Source organism: Macaca thibetana, chromosome 7 (assembly GCF_024542745.1).
Source record: "Macaca thibetana thibetana isolate TM-01 chromosome 7, ASM2454274v1, whole genome shotgun sequence".
Lineage (NCBI taxonomy): Eukaryota > Metazoa > Chordata > Mammalia > Primates > Cercopithecidae > Macaca > Macaca thibetana.
The window spans coordinates 118631412-118654746 of NC_065584.1; the positions used below are offsets into that span (position 1 = coordinate 118631412).

General features: G+C 42.9%; 2 protein-coding genes across 3 annotated transcripts in view; one reads left to right on the forward strand and one right to left on the reverse strand.

The window, feature by feature from the left end:
* Positions 1–11172, reverse strand: part of KATNBL1 (katanin regulatory subunit B1 like 1) — a 66172-nt gene extending 55000 nt beyond the window's left edge. For both annotated transcript variants that reach the window (XM_050797560.1, XM_050797561.1), the window contains exon 1: positions 11010–11172. The gene's annotated coding sequence lies outside the window, so the exon portion shown is untranslated. The remainder of the gene's footprint in view (positions 1–11009) is intronic.
* EMC4 (ER membrane protein complex subunit 4) overlaps positions 1–23335 on the forward strand; it is a 250319-nt gene that overhangs the window by 218694 nt on the left and 8290 nt on the right. The gene's annotated exons all lie outside the window — the stretch shown is intronic.

Sequence of the window (23335 nt, forward strand, 5' to 3'; positions counted from 1 at the left end):
ATACTCGATTCTGTTTTACCTGTCTTCTTGGACTCAAAAATGGAAAAATATATATAATTGGCCCTCTGTATCTGTGGGTTCAGCATCTGTGGATTCAACCAATTCCCAATCAAAACTGTTTAGTTAAAAAATACATCTCTACTGAATATGTAGACTTATTTTTCTTGTCACTATTCCCCCAATAATACAACAACTATTTACATAGCATTTACATTGTACTAGATATTACAAATAATTTAGAAATTATTTAAGGTACATGGGAGGATGTGCAAAGGTTATGTGGAAATACTACACCACTTTATATCAGGGATTTGAGCAGCCTAGGATTGCGATATCATTGGGAGGTCCTGGAACCAATCACCCACATGAGATGAATGCATACATACATAAAACACTGTCACTTTAAGGATCAGTTTTGACCCTTGTTTGCCTACTAAAGGTATTTCTGATACTTTCAAAACTGATAAGACTCTCTGCATATGAGCAGATATACCAGTAAAATAGTATTCAACTCTCAAAATGACGAGCTAATATAAATTAATTCAAAAACTCTATCTTCATTATTTGGACTAATGTCACCACCCTATGACACTTGTGCCTAATTTCTACAGTACAAGAAGTCAGCAGGGTTAAATATAACCTAAGCCTTGGAAAAAAGGGTAGATCATCCTTTAAGAATTAAAAAAATCAACAAAAATGATGCTAGAGACATTCAAAATCCTTTTATAACAACGGTTCTTAAACCTTTCTTGTTCCAAAACTTTTAAGGATTATATCACATCCCTATCAGTTACAGTGGTTGGGCACCACCATATCTCCTGGGCTGAAATCAGAACGTGTATTAAGGTTTGAAAATGCCTCTTCTCTTAGGGAACACCTTCTTCTCCAACAGAAGAATCATACGCAGGCTCAAGAAAATACGACTCCTAAGTCCAAGACTTAACTATAACAAAAATTAACATATTAACTTTCATTGAAAAATAAAATATCGGCCAGGCGCGGTGGCTCAGGCCTGTAATCTCAGCACTTTAGGAGGCCTAGGTGGGTGGATCGCCTGAGGTCAGGAGTTCGAGACCAGCCTGGCCAACATGGTGAAACCCCATCTCTACTAAAAATACAAAAATTAGCTGGGCGTGGTGGCAGGCACCTGTAATCCCAGCCACTGGGGAGGTTGAGGCAGGAGAATCGCTTGACCCCGGGAGGCGGAGGTTGCAGTAAGCTAAGATTGTGCCATTATACTCCAGCCCGGGCAACAGAGCAAGACTCGTCTCAAAATAAATAAATAAATAAATAAAAGTAAATAAATAAAATAAAATCTCTCATCATATTGTTTCACGTAAACTCTGGATTCAAATTTCCAACTGCCTACTACTCAACTCCACATGGATATCCAACAGTCATCTATTCTTGAACTTAACATATTAAAAATAGAACCCTTAATGTCCCCCCGCTCAAATCTGCTCCTTCCAACAGTCCCTAACTCAGTAAACAGAACCATCCTCCTCCCAATTTCTCAAGCTTGAAATAAAGGATTCATCCTTGATTTCCTTTTTCCTTAATTACCTACATCCAATTTGTTGACTTTGCCTTTATAATATATTCCTAAGCTGTCCATTTTTTCCATTTCTATTACCACCATTCTAGACCAAACCACCAACTCCTTTAGACTATAATAGTTTCCTAAATGCTCCAGCCACACTGGCCTTCTGTCCTTCAACTTTTCAAACTTATTTTCATTTTGTGGCTGAGCCATTCTTTCTGCTTAAAATATTCCTCCCAAGCACTCACCACCCAATCAAGAATAACCCCACCCTCACTTACAATCATTCTCTATAGCAGTACCCTGTATTTTTCCCCCACCACATTTATCACCATCTGGAAATCAGTTTATGCACTTATTGCCTACGACCTCTCACTAGACTGCTAGCTCCATGAGAGCACGAACTATGTTCATTGTACCTAGAATAGATACACCTATTCTGGTATCTACTTTTTCTTTTTTTGAGATGGAGTGCAGTGGCACGATCTCAGCTCACTGCAACTAACTCAAGGACAGAAAACCAAATACTGCATGTTCTCACCCATAAGTGGGAGTTGAACATTGAGAACACATGGACACAGGGAGGGGAACATCACACACCGGGCCCTGCTGGCGGGTGGGGGGCTATGGGAGGGACAGCATTATGAGAAACACCTAATGTAGATGACGGGTTAATGGGTACAGCAAACCACCATGGCAAGTGTATACCTATGTAATAAACATGCGCATTCTGCACATGTACCCCAAAACTTAATTTTTTAAAAAAAGAGCCAGTATGTGTGATTCACTCCCATTACCTTACCTCTAACCATCAACAGGTAACCAACAACAGGCCAGAAAGTTAAGGCTCCCCTGTCCACATTGCTAAGCAAGGAAAACTAGGAGCACTGGCCCAGACAGTTCATATGTAACATGAACTGAGGAAAAATAAACCTCTGAAATAAGCCACTGAGATGTGGGTGCTGTTTGTTACTGCAAAATCACCTAGTCCATCCAGACTGATGAAGTGTTCAAGCAATGCGGTGGGTCACAGAATGATTCAGTCAGTCCCACTAAGTGGTTACTTGCAATGTAAACTGATGTCACTAGATACACATATTTAATTCCCTTCTGATTACAGTTTTCCCTCAGTAGCTGAGTACGACTGGCTCCAGGACCACCTCAGATACCAAAATTCGTGGATAATCATGTCCCCTAGTCAGCCTTCCGTATTCATGGCTTCCACACAGATAACCCATGGATGCTGAGGGTAGACTGTATTACCGAGTTTCCAACAGGTCTGCTGACAAGGATCGAAAAAACTGTTTACATGGAGTTTTAAGGAATTCTTGTCTCTAATGCTATTTTTCACTAAATGAATAATTCACTCAAATGATGAATGCCACCCATACAGGCTTCTTGAAAAACCATCTGCCAGACTTTCTTCAACTGGGAACATATTTTGTAGGCAAGAATAACTGCTTTTTGTTTCCTTATTTTCTATACCAACTATTCAATAATTAAGTAATTATTGAGTCCAGGCCACTCTAAGGGAAAAGAATAGAAAGGTAGGTTGGCTAAAAGGCAGAAGTCGCTGAATGCTAGGTCAGGAATTTGGACTTTATCTTGTAGACAAAATAGACTTACGGAGAAATTCTGTATATGAATTACATGTGAAAAAACTATTCTTGACGATTATTTATATGGCAGTTGTGGAACAGGAAGGTGAAGAGGGATAGTTTTTTTTGTTTTGTTTTGTTTTTTAAGACAGAGTCTCGCTCTGTTGACAGGCTGGAGTGCAGTGGCGCAATCTTGGCTCACTGCAAGCTCCGCCTCCCGGGTTCAAGTGATTCCCCTGCCTCAGCCTCCTGAGTAGCTGGGGCTACAGGTGCCCACCACCACACCCAATTAATTTTTGGTATTTTAGTAGAGACGGGGTTTCACCATGTTGGCCAGGATGGTCTCGTTCTCTCCACCTTGTGATCCGCCCACCTCAGCCTCCCAAAGTGCTGGGATTACAGGCATGAGCCACCGCGCCTGAAGACTGCCAGTTTTTAACTGCTGTGCCATGAATCCTCCATGGATGAAAGGCCAAATTTTAATCAATATACATAATTCATTTTTGCTACAACAGTAAATGTACTGTTATTGATTATATTAAGTGGCACAGGGAATGGCTAGGACATAGGTTTTTGAAAGTAAGAGTAAAATGCATACTGAAATGTCAAGCTGGCACTTAAGTATGTGGTGATGGTCAAAATCTTACTCTGTGAGTAAGAGGGGCAGCCAGGGCAGTAATCGCTTAATAGTTCTGAAAGGCAATTAAGTGAACAACAGACGCTTTGCTACTGCTGGGAGGTATTTTCATATTGTAGGAATTACGGGTTGTACTCTGATTGGTTTGTATTTTTAATTCCTTCAAGATACTCGGAGCATCTGCGCAGTACTCCAACAAACTTCGTCTTTCCCCAGCAACCCATTCCTTCATTTCTTTACTCGTTCAACGAATATTAAATACATGTTACAGACTAATTACTGTTCTACGCACTAGGGAAACATCAGTGGACAAAACAAAAATCCCTGCTGTACTGAAGCTTATATTCTATCGGCTTTTAAATTCCATCCTAAGATTTCTTCCTCAACCCTATCATATAAATAGCTTTTAAAAATGCCTTTAGAAGAAATAATCTATGATGAATCACAGTAAGATGTCAAAGACTATCCAGAGGCTTCTTCCCCACAGGTCTCCCTCCTCCCCAAAGAACTCCCTCCAAAAGTAACTATTTTACAGATTCTCAGAGTTGTAAAGGACCTTGGAGATAATTTCAGATGATATTAAATGACTTGCCCAAGAACACTTAGTTACTAACAGGCTTAGCATTGTGACTTACAGGAATAGTGCCTTTCCCACGGTAACACCAAGCTGTGCATCTTAAGAGTGTGCTAGTGAGCAGAGCAGATGCTAGAATGAGCACCTCATGACTCATGCATAGGTGGTAGGCTTCTGGGTGACTTGCTCAAGGCAAAAAGAATTTCAGACAGTATATAAAACTGAATGAAAGAGACGCGGTTACAGGAAGCCAAAAAGGGAGTCCTTTCAGAATACCTCTTCTCTCATTTCTACCCTCATGATGCCGCAAGAACAAGAATGGTAAATACAATGCAGAAGTCTCCAAAGTTAAGGGGTATTAAGCTGGTAGTGAAAAAAATACTTAGATGAGCAAGAAAGAGTAAATACAACATTTGAACCTGGCAAAGAAAAGTCAAATTACGCCAGGCACGGTGGCTCACGCCTGTAATCCCAGCACTTTGGGAGGCCGAGGTGGGCGGATCAACTGGGTCAGTAGTTCAAGACCAGCCTGGCTGACATGGTGAAACCCCGTTTCAACTAAAAATACAAAAATTACCCGGGCGTGGTGGTGGGCGCCTGTAATCCCGGCTACTCAGGAGACTGAGGCAGGAGAATAGCATGAACCCAGGAGGTGGAGGTTGCAGTGAGTCGAGATCTTGCCACTGTACTCCAGCCTGGGAGATAAGAGCAAGACTGCGTCTCCAAAAAAAAAAAAAAAAAAAAAAAAAAAAAAAAAAAAAAAAAAAAAGAAAAGTCAAATTACACCCTTCCAATTTAAAAAGTGGATGCTATGCTCCTAGTAAAAGTACCATTTGTATTAGGTTTAAAGTGTTTAATTAAGAAACATTATATTCCTAAACACATTTTCCAGAAAGCACCAAATTAACTAACATAGATCAACAAGTATAATGACTCATAAAACATCAATATAACATCGATAGGTGTAATGTTATGATGCATCTTGTTACAATACTTTTTTTTTTTTTTTTTTTCTGAGACAGCGTCTTGCTTTGTCACCCAGGTTGGAGTGCAGTGACATGATCATGGCTAACTGCAGCCTCCAACTTCTGGACTCAAGGAATCCTCCCACCTCAGCCTCCCAAGGAGCTGGGACTACAGGCACATACCACTACACCTGCCTAATTTTATTTTATTTTTCAGACAGATTTCACTCTGTCGTCCAGGTTGGAGGGCAGTGGTGCGAACTCTGCTCACTGCAACCTCTGCCTCCCCGGTTCAAGCGATTCTCCCGCCTCAGCCTCCCCAGTAGCTGGGACTACAGGCATGTGCCACCATGTCCAGCTAATTTTTTTTATTTTAAGTAGAGACGGGGTTTCATCAATTTAGCCAGGATGGTCTCGATCGCCTGACCTCGTGATCTGCCCGCCTTGGCCTCCCAAAGTGCTAGGATTACAGACACGACCCACCGGCCCTAATTTTAAAATTTTTTGTAGAGATGGCGTCTTGCTATGTTGCCCAGGCTGGTCTCAAACTTCTGGGCTCAAGCTTTCCTCTTACCATTGGCCTCCCAAAGTGCTGGGATTACAGGTGTGAGCCACTGTGCCTGACCTGGACAAGAATTTTTAAAGATAATTCCTACTCCCTTGATAAAGGAGTTCTACTCACCTCTTGCTTGTAAAACTGTAGCAATCTGGAGCCAGGAGTGGTGGCTCATGCCTGTAATCCCAGCACTTTGGAAGGCCGAGGTGGGCAGATTACCTGAGGTCAGGAGTTCGAGACCAACCTGACCAACATGGTGAAACCCATCTCTACTGAAAATACAAAAGTAGCTGGGTGTGATGGCACATGCCTGTAAACCCCGCTACTCGGGAGGTTGAGGCAGGAGAATCGCTTGAATGCGGGAGGCGGAGGTTGCAGCACTCCAGCCTATGCAACAAGAGCAAAACTCCATCTCAAAAAAACCAAACAACAACAAAAAAAGGTAGCAATCTATACATTTCAACAAATCAAAACTAGTCTAATCTCTCAAAGTAAAGACTCATGACCAAATTTAAGCCTTATTAAGTATTCTAATAGAAAAAAATATTTTGAAAAATCTTTCCAAAAAAAGGGAAAGGGCAAGGCTTGCTAAGAAAGAATTGAGGCCAGGTGTGATGACTCACGCCTGTAATCCCAGGACTTTGGGAGGCCGAGGTGGAAGGATCACCTGAGATCAGGAGTTCAAGACCAGCCTGGCTAACATGGTGAAACCCCGTCTCTACTAAAAATATAAAAATTAGCCAGGCGTGGTGGTGTGCTCCTGTAATCCCAGCTACTTGGAAGGCTGAGGCAGGAGAACTGCTTGAACCTGGGAAGCGAAAGCTTGCAGTGAGCCAAGATCACACCACTACACTCCAGCCTGGGCAACAGCGCAAGACCCCGTCTCAAAAAAGAAATAAAATAAAATAAGAAAGAATAAAATCAAGGAAAATTAATTTTAGGAATTTTAGGAAGAATGTAAACGACAGACATCAAGAGTCGTCATTAAAATCTTCATTAAAATCTCATTATGGGTCTCTGTGAATGGCAGTTAACATGTTAAGAAAATGATGAGAATCCCAACTTAATTCAGTGGTTCCACCATTCTTTAGCCTCCCAGATAAAAAACCTTGGCGATGCCATAGACTTTTACCTCCATTTTTTTCTATAATCAACTATGTTCCAATATTTCTCCCTTCAAAATGTCTCTTTGGAATACAAAGCAAAATTCCCAGTTTCAAAAGAACACACACAAAAAATACTATGACCATTAAAAAGAGCATTTTTCTCAGAATCTGTGGAAAGAGAGCAAATTAAAAAAAAAAAAAAAAAGTTTTTGGCCTGCGCGATGCCTCATGCCTGTAATCCCAGCACTTTGGGAGGCCAAGGCAGGCAGATCACAAGGTCAAGAGATTGAGACCATCCTGCCCAACATGGTGAAACCCCATCTGTACTAAAAATACAAAAATTAGCTGGGCATGGTGGCACGCGCCTGTAGTCCCAGCTACTTGGGAGGCTGAGGCAGGAGAATTGCTTGAACCCAGGAGGCGGAGCTTGCAGTGAGCTGAGATCGTACCACTGCACTCCAGCCTGGCAAAAGAGCGAGACTCCATCTCAAAAAAAAAAAAAAAAAAAAAAAAGAATGGAACATATACATGATGTGCTGAGTCAAAAAAAATTTCACAGAGAGAAAAAGGCAAAATTCCAGTTTTATAAAAAGAAAAATAGTTATCAGCATAAAAAAAGACTTGAAAGAAATAATCACATTAAAATATTAACAGGCTGGGCACGGTGGCTAATGCCTGTAATCCCAGCACTTTGGGAGGCTGAGGTGGGCAGATCACCTGAGGTCAGGAGTTCGAGACCAGCCTGGCCAACATGGCCAAACCCCGCCTCTACTAAAAATACAAAAATTAGCTGGGCGTAGTGGTGCACACCTGTAGTCCCAGCTACTCGGGAGGCTGAGGCAGGAGAATCGCCTGAACCTGGGAGGCAGAGGTTGCAGTGAGCTGAGATCACTCCACTGCACTCCAGCCTGGGCAACAGAGCGAGACTCTGCGTCAAAACAAAACAAAACAAAAACCAGAAAAATCATTTTCATTGGCAAGTCTTTGAATATAGTGTTTCCTCACTAAAATTCCCCATCCACCCCCTCCCTTTTTTTTTTTTGAGACGGAGTCTCGCTCTGTCACCCAGGCTGGAGTGCAGTGGCACGATCTTGGCTCACTGCAAACTCTGCCTCCCAGTTTCAAGCGATTCTCATGCCTCAGCCACCTGAGTAACGGGATTACAAGTGTGTGCCACCACGCCCAGCTAATTTTTTATTTTTAGTAGAGATGAGGTTTTGCCATGTTGGCCAGGCTGGTCTTTAACTCCTGACCTCAAGTGATCTGTGCAGGCTAGTCTTGAACTCCTGACCTCAAGTGATCTGCCCGCCTCAGCCTCCCAAATTGCTGGGATTACAGGCGTAAGCCACCGTGCCCGGCCCATCCACCCTTATTTACTGTATATTTACAGACAGGGTCTTGGTCTGTTGCTGCATTGAAGTGCAGTGGCACAATCTCCGCTCACTGTGGCCTTGACCTCATGGGCTTACGCGATCCTCCCACCCCAGTCTCCCAAGTAGCTGGGACTACAGGCACTTGCCTCCATGCCTGGCAAAATATTTTATATTCTCGGCCGGGCGCGGTGGCTCAAGCCTGTAATCCCAGCACTTTGGGAGGCCGAGACGGGCGGATCACGAGGTCAGGAGATCGAGACCATCCTGGCTAACACCGTGAAACCCCGTCTCTACTAAAAATACAAAAAACTAGCCGGGCGAGGTGGCGGGCGCCTGTAGTCCCAGCTACTCCGGAGGCTGAGGCAGGAGAATGGCGTAAACCCGGGAGGCGGAGCTTGCAGTGAGCTGAGATCCGGCCACTGCACTCCAGCCCGGGCTACAGAGCAAGACTCCGTCTCAAAAAGAAAAAAAAAAAAAAAAAAAAAAAAAAAAAAATTTATATTCTCTGTAGAGATGTGGTCTCGCTATGTTGCCTAGGTTGCTCTCGAACTCCTGGCTTCCAGGGATCCTCTTGTCTTGGCCTCCCAAAGTGCCGGGATTACCAACCTTGCCTAGTCCCACCATCCACCCTTCTATTCAGTGCCCTACATAAATCCTCCAATTGTTGGTTCTTTGCAGCAGCTTTACCCAGTTCAGTTCTGCATTCATCCACTGTACTAATGAAGAGTGTCATACATATTTTTTGTTTTTAATCTCATAACCCAAACTAGATTAATCTCCCTAAGGTTGGTTGCCCTGGCACATTTCTTATTTTATTAAGTTTTATTATTTTTTATTTCAATAGGTTTTTGGGGAACAGGTGGTGTTTGGTTACATGGATCAGTTCTTCAGTGGTGATTTCTGAGATTCTGGTGCGCCCATTACCCGAGCAGTGAACACTGTACCGAATGTGTAGTCTTTTATCCCTCATCTCCCTCCCACTCTCTACCAAGTCCCCAAAGTCCATAGTGTCATTCTTGCGGCACATTCCTTTTGTATAGCCAATTGGGTCTACCACCCTGTTGGGCATATAGGCCATCAAAAGCTTTGTGACTGATGAACAACATTTAAAAGCTCTGCTATAAATAAGTGTAAACTGCTGATTTCTTACTAAGTGATTTTGCTTTTGAACTTTATTCCTTGTCAAGGAGGTATTAGTTTAAGTATAACCATTTCAAGCACAGAATAACCACTCAATAAGTTTTAGGGGTGAAAACATTTAACATATAATTTTTTATTTTAAAGTAATACATAAGTTGCTAAGACTAACACTTTCAAAATTTTCAGGAAAGGACATAAAGGAATTCAAAATATAAATTATAACACACACATAAAACTTATGAACTCCATTTATCTTAAAATAGTCAATGGATTTTTGTTCAGACACAAACCTTAAGTATAATCAAGAGCAGAAAACTTGAATGAATGGTGTATGAATGAATGTATGTGTACACAAAAGCACACTCAGGTCTCCGAAGTTGAAATAAATGAAATGAAAGGGCTTTGTAAACTAAAAAGAGCCACAGATAAAGGCAGTAGTAGAGCAGCCGAGTTAAAAGCGTGGAGTCAGCCTGCTTGGGTGTTAATTATATTAGCTATGCAACCCTGCACGGTACAAGTTACAATACTAAAATTCCCTGTGCCTTAGTTTCTTCACTGTCAAAATGGGGATAACAGTATCTGTCCCAAAGCAAAGCTGTTAATACGCCTAGGGCACAGAAAGCACAAAATAAATATTGTCCATCCTTATCATCACACTGGCTAATATTATTATTGGCTAATATTAGTTATTAGCCAAGTAAAAGCCTCAATGGATGATGTTTCAATCCAAGTCTGAAGCTGGCTATCCAAAGAAACTCCAAAAAACCAGCAGATTTAAGCTATTAGGTGGACTAGTTTCTAATAATTCTCGCGAGTGCTGAACTGATGATTATTACAGAACTAATTTCTCTTACAATTTTTTTTTAATCAGCAAAGAAACTGACATAGGTACCTCTGTTTTCAAGGAGCTTTAAAAGCCACAAAAAAACTCTTTCTTATCTCCATACTTAAGCAATTTAAGAGCGTAGTAAAAGCCTAGATACTGTTACAGACCAACTTTTCAGAAAATACAGTAAGGTTTTTAAAGTTGCAACCGACAATTCTTATGCATAACGTCAAGTTTTTGTCCTGCGAAACAAAAGCTCATCTGTCAGGAATCCGAGGACCCGTCGGAAAATAAGGAAATGCCTGGGCCGGGCCTAGGCGCTCTGCGGAAAACCTGTCCTCAAAACAGCTCGCCCCACACTCGTTCTGTCCTTCCCCTTCCCCGGGTGCAGCTGTCGACTCCACCCGAAGATAAATAAGTGACAACAGTTCCGTCCACGCCTCTCCCGGCCCAGGCCCCTGGAGCCCCCCAGCGCCCGCCGCCTGACCCTCCCCGCCGCGGCCAGCTGAGGGGCTCAGCCCCGCCCTTGCCACCCCGGCCCGCGACCCCGCAGCGCGGCCGCGAGCCCGGCCGAGCCGAGGCCGCCGCGGGGCCTGCAGGTGGGCCCAGGGCGCGGCCAAGCCCGGCTGGAGAAGCGCTGCCAGGGCAGGGCAGCTGCGGGCGCGGGGCTCGCACCAGCTCGGCAGTCACTTACCGGCGCCTCATGGTACCGCGGCGCCTCAGCCCAGGCTCGGCGCTGACGATCCGCGCCCGGGAGCCTAGAGCGTCCTTCGGCTTCTGGGCCGAGTCCCAGTCAGGGCCATTCAAACGCGGCCGCGCGCGCGGCCCGCCGGGATAGCTGGCGCTGTGGGCGTCTCGCGGGCTCCGCCCAACGTTGGCTCCGCCCCTCTGGGGGTCGCGAAGCGCCGGAGGGGAAAAGGACGTGTGGCCACAGTGCCCCCTGGTGGCGAGAGCTACGCACGGTAGGCTTGCTATGGCGCGAGAAGTAATACTGCGATAGGAACTGAGGGTGGCTAAAGGTCAACGAATGACCGACCCTGCGCTAGGGACAACCTCCGTGCCTTAGTGGTGTACCAGGAGGTGCAAACAATTTCCTATAAAGTTATGGTTCCGGGAGAGATTTATTCATTCACACCTGTTTAAATACACTAAGGGTCTGGCACAGTGGCTTACACTTGTAATCCCAGCACTTTGGGAGGCCGAAGCAGGAGGTTTGCTTGAGCCCAGGAATTCAAGACCAGCCTGGACGACATGGGGACAACTCCCCTCCATCCCCCACCTCCGCCCGTCTCTATAAAAATAAAAATGATACTAATTAATAAACGCACTAAGGCATAGTTTCTGAAAGCATGGATTGTGTAACTGTGTGATCTTGAGCAAGTCACATAAACTCCTAGGTGCTTTGCTTTCCCCTTCTGTAAAATAAGGATAATAACAATAGTATCTGCCTCTTAGTGTTGTGAGGATTAAATGACTTAACACATATAAAATGCTTGGAGGAGTGCCCGGCATTTGGTAAGCACTACATATTTGTTAGTCATCATTTTTTTAGTTCCTATTATGTGCCAAACTTTGTGCTGGACTCTTAAGAATACAAGAAATGTACATGATGCAGAACCTGTCCTCAGGAAGCCGGTTCGGTCTTGTTGGGATGAGGAACACTAGATTATGAGGTTAGGGCTGGGTCTGTAGATGATGCACTTTTAATTACTGATGGCAATTCTCTTCATTAGAACCAGGCTGCTCGCCTTCATAGATAAGCCACGGGTCAAGGTTAGCCAAGCTGTGACAGGAGCAAGTTTGTCTATGGTAGTTCTCTCGCCCTTTGCAGAAATCGGTCAAGCAGTGCATTTGATGGAAAACTTCCTCACCACAAGACTACATCCTTGGCTTGCTTTTTCAGGCACTCATTTGGAACTCTACAAGGCTTGCCTAGGGAGCAGGCTGCTTAAGTTTGGTTTAACAATCTTTTTGAAGGCCCGCCATGTGCCAGGCAAATTGTGCCTGGTGCTGGAAATCACCCAAAGCAGCTTACAGTGGCTTGGAAACACAGGAAAAGAGATCATTCCTATACATTGCTGTGACAAAAGGTATCTCCTAAATGTCGTGGGAGTTCCGAGCAATGGGAGGCCTGTCAGATAAACTGATCAGAACTAAGATGTCATCAGGCTGTTAAAACTTTATGTATTTTTCCTCCCTAGTAACAGAGCCCTTACTTTAAAAAAAAAAAAAAAAAAAAGTAATGGTGAAAATTGAGGCAGGACTTTAGGGCAGTGGGAAAATAGTTTTAGGATATTTTGCATAAGCAACACCTTTCAGAGCTTCTCGATTGTACCAAAACCATAAGCAGGCACATACATGGCTATGTGTGGGGCCACATCTGTTAACAGGTGGTACTGTTGAGAGAGTCCAGCTAGGTGAGTAAAGGAAGCTGGAGCCCTTGGTTCCATGGATGTACAATGAAGAATATTTCCTGAATATGACTTCCATTAAGTAGGTGTGTTGTTTTAAAGGAAATAAAAATTCAACACACATGAGTGCAGTCACTTTCTCTCAAGTTGTTTCTTCATCATCATAAACAGGAATTTCTTGATGACCCTCTATGCAGAAGGCACTGTGCTGGCCTCTTGTCAGAAGAATAGAGTAAAAAGAGCGTACTAGAACATCCTCATCCTCAAGGGAGGCTAAATGAAGAGGTAAGACAAGGAATGGCGTCCTGGAACTCAAGGAATCTGCTGTGTTAACACAGAAGAATCTCAGCTAATGCAAGGCCTCCAGTTGCTGGAGGCCAGAGAAGAACCTTGATATTCTCATTCCTGGAGCTTGTTAGGGCACAGGATCTCAGGCAGGAGATTTCCAGAGCCAAGTTATAAAGTTTCTATCAGTGATGGGCAGCCCAGGCCCCCACCTCTCATAATTTCACATAAAAATAAGGAAACCTACCCTTGCATTGCTACTTTTGGAATATATACCAATACTGTCATTTTACTGATGAAAATGCAAGGCAACTTTCTTCATTGATACTTTTGCTATCAATAAAGTTGAATTTTTCCCCCTTGGGGCTCAATAAAATTTGAATTCTTACTAAAAAAAGGTAGAGCCCATACATTAAAAAAAAATCCCTACATCAGTGCTTGCGTACAAAAAGGTGGTTCACTGATAGCCTTCGCAGTGGGCAGTCTCCAAGGGAGTCTACTCCTCTGGCCATTCCTTCATTCCTTCCGAGAGAACAGGCAGCTAAGCCAGCCTTCCAGCCTCACATCCCCCTCTCTGTGGGGTGCAGAATCATTCAAGGACAATGTGTAGAGTGACCCACACGAGAAAAGAGCTGCCATGCAGTTCTGTGTACACTGCTTGATGGCAAGCAGGGGAGGGATGGTGGAGCTGGGCCTGGTGAGCTGGAGAGGATTTTGACAGACAGGCTATTTCAGACAGAGAGGGGGAAATGCAAAGTAAGTTATAGTACTGCAGTCTATTCTGATTTGAGTGGAGGGAAAAGCGCTTGGAAGAGTCACAAGAGTGAAGATTGAAAAGGTATGTAAGGCACCTGATAGGTTGTGAAGCCCTGGAATTATCAAGCAAAGTGTTTGAGGTGCAAGGAGACAACAAAGACAATTGAGCAGGGGAATGACTAAGTCAGTTCTTTAGAAGGATTGATCTGTTTGGGAGGCCAAGGTGAAAGGATCGCTTAAGGCCAGGAGTTTGAGACCAGCCTGGGCAACACTGCAACACCTCATCTCTACAAAAAAATTAAAAAATAGTCCAGCATGGTGGCGCATATCTGTAGTCCTAGCTACTTGGGAGGCTGAGGTGGGAGGATCACTTGAGCCAAGGAGCTCAAGATTATAGTAAGCTATGATTATGCCACTGTATTCCAGCAAGAGAGCGAGACCCTGTCTCTTAAAAACATTCTCTTAAAAACAAACAAACAAACAAAAACAAGAAGAAGAAGAAGAAGGGTTGATTTGTCACCAGGACGCTGGATGGCTAGGAGTAGGGAGGAAAGACTGATGGCAAGAACATTAGGTATAAAAGTATAGTTCAGTCCAGGGTCCTAGGAGCCGTATCATTTACTGCATTGTACGTCATTCTCATCGACTGAGACCGATGCTGATCCTGACTGAGGACAATGCCTGAAGGGACCTAAAAGACAGCAACAGCTCATCCATTCCACACTGCAGCCTCAGCACCTTTGGAAAATTCTAGGCAGGTGACTTTGGCAGTCAAAGTGAGAAGTCAGTCCCTTTTCTTCTGCTCCTCCCTTCCCTACCTTCCTTTGCAGGCTGTGGAAGGAAGTAATGGCAGTAGGAAACATTTCAGATAAGGCAGTAGCAGTGGAAATGAATACATCTCACTCCCAGTTTACAAGATTCATGATTATTTCAAACACCACCATATACTGATGCCCTGCTTGGTGGCAGAAGCAGTAAGCAAACCCCTCCCCCAGACAAAACCAAACCAAACCCCTGGTAGCTTTTTGGGGGGTGAAGGGTGGGTGGTAGGGAGGTGTTGAGTGATAGGGGATCCTATTTTTAAGATAGCTTGTTTCTGATACATCTACGGCCCTCTATTATAACTGAACAACTGAGAAGCAGGTGACCCAGAAACATTTATGACTATGATAATGTTTGATATTTATAGACTTTCAAATCTGAATCTCAAGACACCATCTCTCTTCTCCAGCAAGCACGTTTCCTGCAATTAGCTACACTGTCACCAGGTGGAACGTGGTGGGGGCAGCATGTTAGACTAGCCTTGGAGCAACGCTCATCTCTATCTAAAGCCTAGATTGCTGCCTTTGGGCCCTTTCTATACCGGTTTTTACCTTAATGTGCAATGGGGATAACAACACTCTCCTCTCAGGGGCTACTGGGAAATGGTAGAACCGATATACAACATACACAACAATGCCTGGAGCAGTGATTGTGTCTCTCTCTGAAAAACACCCGCACCCCTAATTAACCCGTTTAGTGATTTTTCCAAGATAGAGAAGAACACAGTACAGTTGACTGCTGCCTTGGAAAAGGAAAGTCCAGGAATTAAGACTACCTGGGGGTCAGGGTGCGGGTGGGGGTGAAGTGTCAATGTTGGGGGTGGGGTCAGGAGGCAAGGAACAGGCTCACTGTGATGCTGATGGCCTGGTAAACAGAACAGGGTACCTGAAAAGTCCGATCATATGCAAAACAAATCCAATTATGTATGCAGCTGCTGGTGGAGGTGGTGGGGGGAGGGGAGGTGTTCAGTACAACTGGGACCCCATAACAGGTGAAGTACAGAGAAGTTCCTCGGGAGCAGGCAGCCAGGAAATGAAATGCGCTAGCAGTTAGCCAGGGCAACAATCATCAGAAGCAGAAAGTCCTTGGGAAGAGGGCTTAAAAGAACCAGGCAGGTCCCTAGCCTCAAGAGATAGGAGCACCGGAAAGATGACTGAGACACTTCTGGGAGCCAGACACAAAGGCAGAACTGCTCTTGCAGGAACACAGTTGAGCCTGAACCTAAACTGGCTTCAGTTACTTCCCCAACTTAGCTCTGTGTTCTTCAGAACATCAGTTCTAAGAGATGTTGACAGGTTCAACAAAGACGAAGAGAAAAAGAGGAAAGTGGTTTCCTTGGCCACAGAAGTTTGGTAACTGCTGAAGTAAACAAATATTTCTTTATTGGAGCACTTCTCCTCCTTTAAAAACCTAACATTTGTAGACAATTTCTAAAGAAAGATACATGCAGTGTTTTCCGAACTTATCTGAATGCTTAATCCTTTAAATGGGAGAATACAAATATTATTAAGAATTATTCTTATCTAAGAAGAGTGTCAGGACTAGTCCAGGTCCTGGGGAAGAGGGTATGGCTACAGCAGCAGGCTGGGAGCAGAGGAGTGAGGAAGCTGGATTAGGCATGGTGCCTCATGGTCAGAGCTGGATGAAAGCAACAGGCCTGAAAATCTGGCAGAGCTGTAAGAAACATTTTTAAAAATTGAAATAAAAATGTACTCATCCTTTTTCCTGTGCCTTTTCTAAAAAGTAAAAGTATGGCTCTTCATGAAATAGCATGTTATTAAACAGTATACGGTATTAAATAAGTCTAAATATTAATTTTTAAAGTCTGGAAACATCTAAATCAAAATGCTTATGAAAGTTTTTTTTTTTTGGCATGATAGGATTTGTTGGTTATCATCTTTTTTGCCTATTTGTATTTCTCATTTATATAATAAATGTATTGCTTTTAAATTAAAGGTACTTTTAAAAATCACTTTATTAAAGAAACCAATCATAGCAATTAGGAAATTAAGTAAAACTTTTTGTGTAAATGTTTTAAAGTCTAGGATTTAATTCTGAAACTATGGCAATATTCTTTTACTTGTTATTATTGTTATCATTTTCTCCTTAAGCTAACCCTTAATACATCTGAATGGACTCTCTTTTTGAAAGAGATGTATTTGTTTCTAAGGGTTGCTGTGACTAAGTACCACAAACTGAATAGCTTAAACCAACAGAAGTATATTATCTCACAGTTCTGGAGGCTAGAAGTCCAAAATCCAGCCTCCGGAACAGGACCATGCGCCCTCTGAAGGCTCTAGGAAATAATCCTTTGCCTCCTCTTCCTAGCTTCCTTGGCTTATAGCTGCATCATTCCAGTCTGTCTCCATTCATCACATGGCCTTCTTCCCTGTGTGTCTGTGTGACCTCTCTTCATATAAGGATGCTATAGTCATCAGATTTAGGACTCACTGTAGTCCAGTATGACCTCATCTTAACAAATGTATCAGCAAAGACCTTATTTCCAAAGATCAGATTTGAGACTCTGGGTGGATATGAATTTGGGGGTGGAAATTATTCAATTCACTGAAAGACTCTAGAAATAATTTAATCAGGAAACCCTTAGAACTGTAAATTAGTACACTTTAGAGAGCCTATTTGAACCCATCAACATTTTAACTGTATAAACTGTGGGAAGCAATCCTAATTGTATCACTGTCCTACAGAAATGTGTTGACAAGGACCCAAAGATGTTCACAGCAACATTTTTTGTAATAGTGAAAAATGGGAACAACTTGAATGTCTATCAATTTGGGACTAATTAAATTATCTCACATCTATATTCTGCAGCCTTGAAAAAGAATAAGGGAGATCTGCATGATAGACATGGAAGATATCCAAAATAGATTAAGTAAAAAAAGCAAGTCAATAGACAGTGTTTAGTTCATTCCTGTTTACATAATGAGCAAATTAAACAACTCTACATTTATGTACATGTTTTAAGGAATGGCTTTATTAATCTTTCAACTACTAAAAGATACCTATTGTTCTCCAAGTCTTCTGAATTTCATTTCATCCTTGTATTATTCTGCTTGGGTTGCCATAACGAAATACTGGGTGCTTTAAACCAGTGGTCCCGAACATTTTTGGCACCAAGGATCAATTTTATGTGAGTTGGGCAGGGAGGGTGGTTTCAGGATGAAACTGTTTCATCTCAGATCATCAGGCATTAAGACATAAGGAATACACAACCTAGACCCCTTGCATGCTCAGTTCATAATAGGGTTTGAGCTCCTAAGGAATCTAATGCCCCCCCTTGATCTCATGGGAGGCAGAGCTCAGGCAGTAACGGTCGCTGGCCTTGGCAGAGAGCTCTTGGGTGCCTTACAAGGGCAAGGCTATCATGAGACATCCACCCTCATTACCTCATTTAACTCTAATTACTTCCCAAAGGCTCTACCTCTAAATACCATCCTGTAGAGGATTAGGATCATCCCATATGATTTCTGGAAGGATACACTCAATCAGTCCATAACAATCCTCCTTTAAGAGACTCAGGTTACGGCCGGGTGTGGTGGCTCACATCTGTAATCCCAGCACTTTGGGAGGCCGAGGTGGGCAGATTACTTGAGGTCTGGAGTTCGAGACCAGCCTGGCCAACATGGTGAAACCCTGTCTCTACTAAAAATACAAAAAATTAGCCAGGCGTGTGGCAATGCCTGTAATCCCAGCTACTCAGGAGGCTGAGGCAGGAGAATGGCTTGAACCTGGGAGGCGGAGGTTACAGTGAGCCAAGATCCTGCCACTGCACTCCAGCCTGGGCAATAAGAGCAAAACTCCATCTCAGAAAAAAAAAAAAAAAAGACTCAGGTTATAAAACAATGCTTTACATCTGAACTGATTGAAGCCTTTTAAAATTAGCACATAGGAAAAAATGCCCCAAAGAACCTTTACTGGTGGTTCAGTTACTTCATGTACAGACAGTATAGCCCACTTTCAGGATAGCTGAAATTAATCACCAAAAAGAATCCAGAGTAACCAAGCTTGGAGAGAGACCTGTTAGGCCATTAGTAATGCATCATTATGACTCATGCTATGGTTGTCATTCTTATCCATTAATGAGATCTGTGGGAATGGCGGCCCTTCCAACTTCCTAACTAAGTGCTGGAGGGAAGCTGCTATAATGGGAACTTGTTAAAATGTGAATTGGACAATAGGCCTCCTGAAATGAAGGAAAGGTAACTTGCTAAGGAAGAATGGTATTACCAACATCTTCCCCCAGCACCATACTACTAGTTCATGTCGCTGCTGACAAGGGCATTTCATACCACTGCAGAGCCATGAAATAGAAATCGAAAAAAAAAAAGGTAATCTGTGTAGAAATGATGGGGTACCCCAACAGTAACTAGCAAGGTAAGATCTTACACAAAATGTTTTTTCACTAAAGGGGTTTGAAATGCAAACAGTCAAAATGGATTAAAAAAAAGTTTCTTCTTTAGACCACACAACTGATACAGAGTAAACTGTGTCATGAATGAAATAGTTTTCAGTTGGTCTTGTTTAGAAGGTAATGATAGTAGAGTTAAAATAAGACAAATAACTGGGATTTGCAATGGAAGCCGATTTGTTTTTGAAGCTGCAAAGAATCTTAGGAGCTTTTAGAGCACACTAAACAAACTGGTTGTCCCAGGAAGGATGGCCAAATAGAATTATTATATAGACATTGTGATATGGTATAGGCCAAAAACTGAAGACATATCTATAAAAGCTCCACCACCCCCGGCCCCCACCAACAGGGATCCATTCTTGCAAACCTGGTTGTTTGAATAGAAAATTTTCTTGTTAAGTTTCAATGCAAATACAACTGTTCAGAGACGAATGGCATGAAATAGCTTCTTGGGTCTTAGGAAGAGGTAAAGGATGAAATACAAAAACACAACAACTGTGCAGGTGGCACAAATTCTACAAAGTCAAACAAGGTAACTTATATGAGTTATGGCATTGTGGTTTGCCTTTTTATACTTTCTTTAATTAAAATCATATTTGCTCAAAGGCACAAAGTAAGGAAAATTTTAATATTTATTTTATTATTTTAATTAATTAATTAATTAATTAATTAATTTATTTATTTTTTGAGATGGAGTCTCGCTCTGTCGCCCGGGCTGGAGTGCAGTGGCGCGATCTCAGCTCACTGCAAGCTCTGCCTTCCGGGTTCACGCCGTTCTCCTGCCTCAGCCTCCTGAGTAGCTGGGACTACAGGCGCCCGCCACCACGTCCAGCTGATTTTTTTTTTTTTTAAGTACAGACAGGGTTTCACCGTGTTAGCCAGGATGGTCTCGATCTCCTGACCTCGTGATCCGCCCACCTTGGCCTTGGCCTCCCAAAGTGCTGGGATTACAGGCGTGAGCCACCGCGCCCAGCAATATTTATTTTATTACATCAATATTCCATCATTTTCCAATTCAGATTTAGTCCAGTGGAATGCATACAACAAGGTTCTTAAAATCTGATTATCTGCTTAGATTATGTTGTGTAAATTCAAACCTTGCTATTTTAGAGCAACAAAATGCTTTAGATCAGCTGTTCTCAATCCTGGCTGCACAGCACAATCACCTTGAGAGCCATAAGAAATACTGATGCCCAGGCCGAGAGAGAGACAGACAGACGGAGTTTTGCTCTTGTTGCCTAGACTGGAGTGCAATGGCATGATCTCAGCTCACTGCAACCTCAGCCTCCCGGGTTCAAGCGATTCTTCTCCCTCAGCCTCCCGAGTAGCTGGGATTACAGGCATGCGCCACCACGCCTGGCTAATTTTGTACTTTTAGTAGAGACGGACTTTCTCCATGCTGGTCAGTCTGGTCTCGAACTCCTGACCTCAGGTGATCCACCTGCCTCGGCCTCCCAAAGTGCTGGGATTACAGGCGTGAGCCACCGTGCCCAGCAGGCATCAATATTTTTAAGAGCTCTCAAGTTGATTCCCATGTGTGTTCATAACAGAGAACCATTACGCTTCTATGTTTAGAATTATGTCATGTTACAATTAATAATATTTATGTTTTTCTAACTACAAAAGTAGTACCTGCACAATGCAGAGACCTAGGAAAACTATAGGAAGGCACGATTTTAATAAATTATCTGAAATCCCATTACTCCTTTACGTGTCTCTTACTTGAGTCTTTTTTTCCGGGTGTATATGCATGGAAAGAATAGTATGCATTATATGTTTTTTTAAAAAACAAGTATGATACATTTTAGAACTAGAAGGCACCCTTAGAAATAATCTAGTATAAATCCCTTATTTTATAAATGAAGAAATTAAAGTCAAGAGAGTCCCTAATTCAAAGTGAATCGTGTAGTTCATTTGGAGTCAGGATTACAATCCAGGTTTCTCAGGCTACAGTGCAGTGGCACGATCTCGGCTCACTGCAGCCTTGAGCTTCTGGGCTCCAGTGATCCTCCCACCTAAGCCTCCCAAGTAGCTGGGACTACAGATACAAGCCACCTCACCTGCCTAATTTTTATATTTTTTTATAGAGATGGGGTTTCACCATGTTGCCCAGGCTGGTCTCAAACTCCCGGCCTCAAGTGATCTGCCTACCTTAGCCATCCAAAGCACTGGCATTACAAGTGTGAGCCACCATACCAGGCCTGGAAAATCTTACACTAGTTTTCTTTTCCTTGCAAAACAAAATTTGTGCAAAAACTTTAAAACTTTAATTTCAACTTGAAGCTCCATTTCCATAATTAACCTATTATTTTTAATGATCTTCTAATATTTTAAAAAATAACAAGCAAAGCTTTCTAGGGAAGACTTTATCTTTCTCCTGAAGAATTCTAGCATGCATATACAGCAGCTGCCCTCACTGTACGCTGTGGAACACTGATTCTATTGGATGTTAACAAATGTACTAAGGAAAAAAAAACAAAAAACTGGTTCCTTACTCAAGTAGATTGGGAAACAAGATTAAAGGAGATTTTTTCACCAAACCATTTCTTGTTGTTTTCATGTTATACTAACAGCACAAAGACTCTCTCGGGTGTGTGTGCAGAATATAATACGTAGAATTTCTCAAATTTCTCTAATCTTGGAACCATCCTCAGCCTAGTCCTGATGTATTCATTTTTTGGAACAGAGTTTCACAAATAATACTATGAGGATTCCTAGGATAAAGAAATAAATGATCCAGAGTACCCCACTGAGGCCAAAGCAACTTTTTATTTTTTTTGAGATAGAGTCTTGCTCTGTCCCCCAGGCTAGAGTGCAGTGGCACAATCTTGGCTCACTGCAACCTCTGCCTCCTGGGTTCAAGCAATTATCTGCCTCAGCCTTCTGAGTAGCTGGGATTATAGACGTCTGCCACCATGCCCAGCTAATTTTTTGTATTTTTACTAGGGATGGGGTTTCACCATCTTGGCCAGGCTGGTCTTGAACTCCTGACCTCGTGATCCACCCGCCTCAGCCTCCCAAAGTGCTGGGATTACAGGTGTGAGCCACAGCACCTGGCCTAAAGCAACTTTAATTTAGGTTATAGTTTACACACTTTTACAGCAAGTAGGGGAGTATTTAAATAGAAAGAATATATGATTCAAATGACTAACAATGTTTTCAAAAGTGTTCATTTAAAACTTATTAAAGCAGGGCCAGGTGTGGGCTCATGCCTGTAATCCCAGCACTTTGGGAGTCCAAGGCAGGAGGACTGCTTAAGCCCAGTTGTTGGAGACAAGCCTGGGCAACACAGTGAGACCCTGTCTCAAAAAAGTAGTAAGTAAAAAAAATTAAATATTAAAATGTGGCCGGGCGCAGTGGCTCACGCCTTTAATCCCAGAACTTTGGGAGGCTGAGGCAGGTGGATCAAGAGGTCAGGAGTTCAAGATCAGCCTGGCCAATATGGTGACACCCCGTCTCTACTAAAAATACAAAGATTAGCCTGGTGTGGTGGCATGCACCTGTAGTCCCAGCTGCTTGGGAGGCTGAGGCAGAAGAATTGCTTGAACCTGGGAGGCAGAGGTTGCAGTGAGCCGAGATCGCACCACTGCACTTTGCCTGGTGACGAAGCGAGACTCCATCTCAAAAAAAAAAATTTTTTTTTAATTAAAATGTAATAAGGCGGCCGGGTGTGGTGGCTCATGCCTGTAATCTTAGCACTTTAGGTGGCCGAGGTGGGCGGATCACCTGAGGCCAGGAGTTTGAGACTAGCCTGGCCAACATGGTGAAACCCCATCTCTACTAAAAACACAAAAATGAGCAGGGCGTGGCGGCGGGCGCCTGTAATCCCAGCTACTTGGGAGGCTGAGACAGGAAACTTGCTTGAACCTGGGGCGGAGGTTGCAGTGAGCCGAGATCGTGCCATTGCACTCCAGCCTGGGTAACAGAGTGAGTCTCTGTCTCTCACACACACAAAAAAAAGTGTAATAAGATTATCTTGAAAAATAGACAAAATTGCATGAAAATCATTGCCCCAATACAATGTATATCTGTTTTTATGTTTTATTTTGCATAAGTATAGTTACAGTACATTCACATCTTGGTATTTGTTTACTTTCAATTTAATTTACTCACATTCGCTAAACATTTATTCCATACCTTCTATGTTCTAGGCAACAGGCTCAAAGATAATATATAGCTTCTGACCTTAGGGGATTTAGGGTAGCCTATAGAGGGGTAGAGATAAGTGCTTAGGGGACGTTAACAAAATGCAACATGTTAAGTGCTATTATGCAGAATATAATGCAACAAAGAGGAATGCCCAGTAGGGTCAGAAGCTTA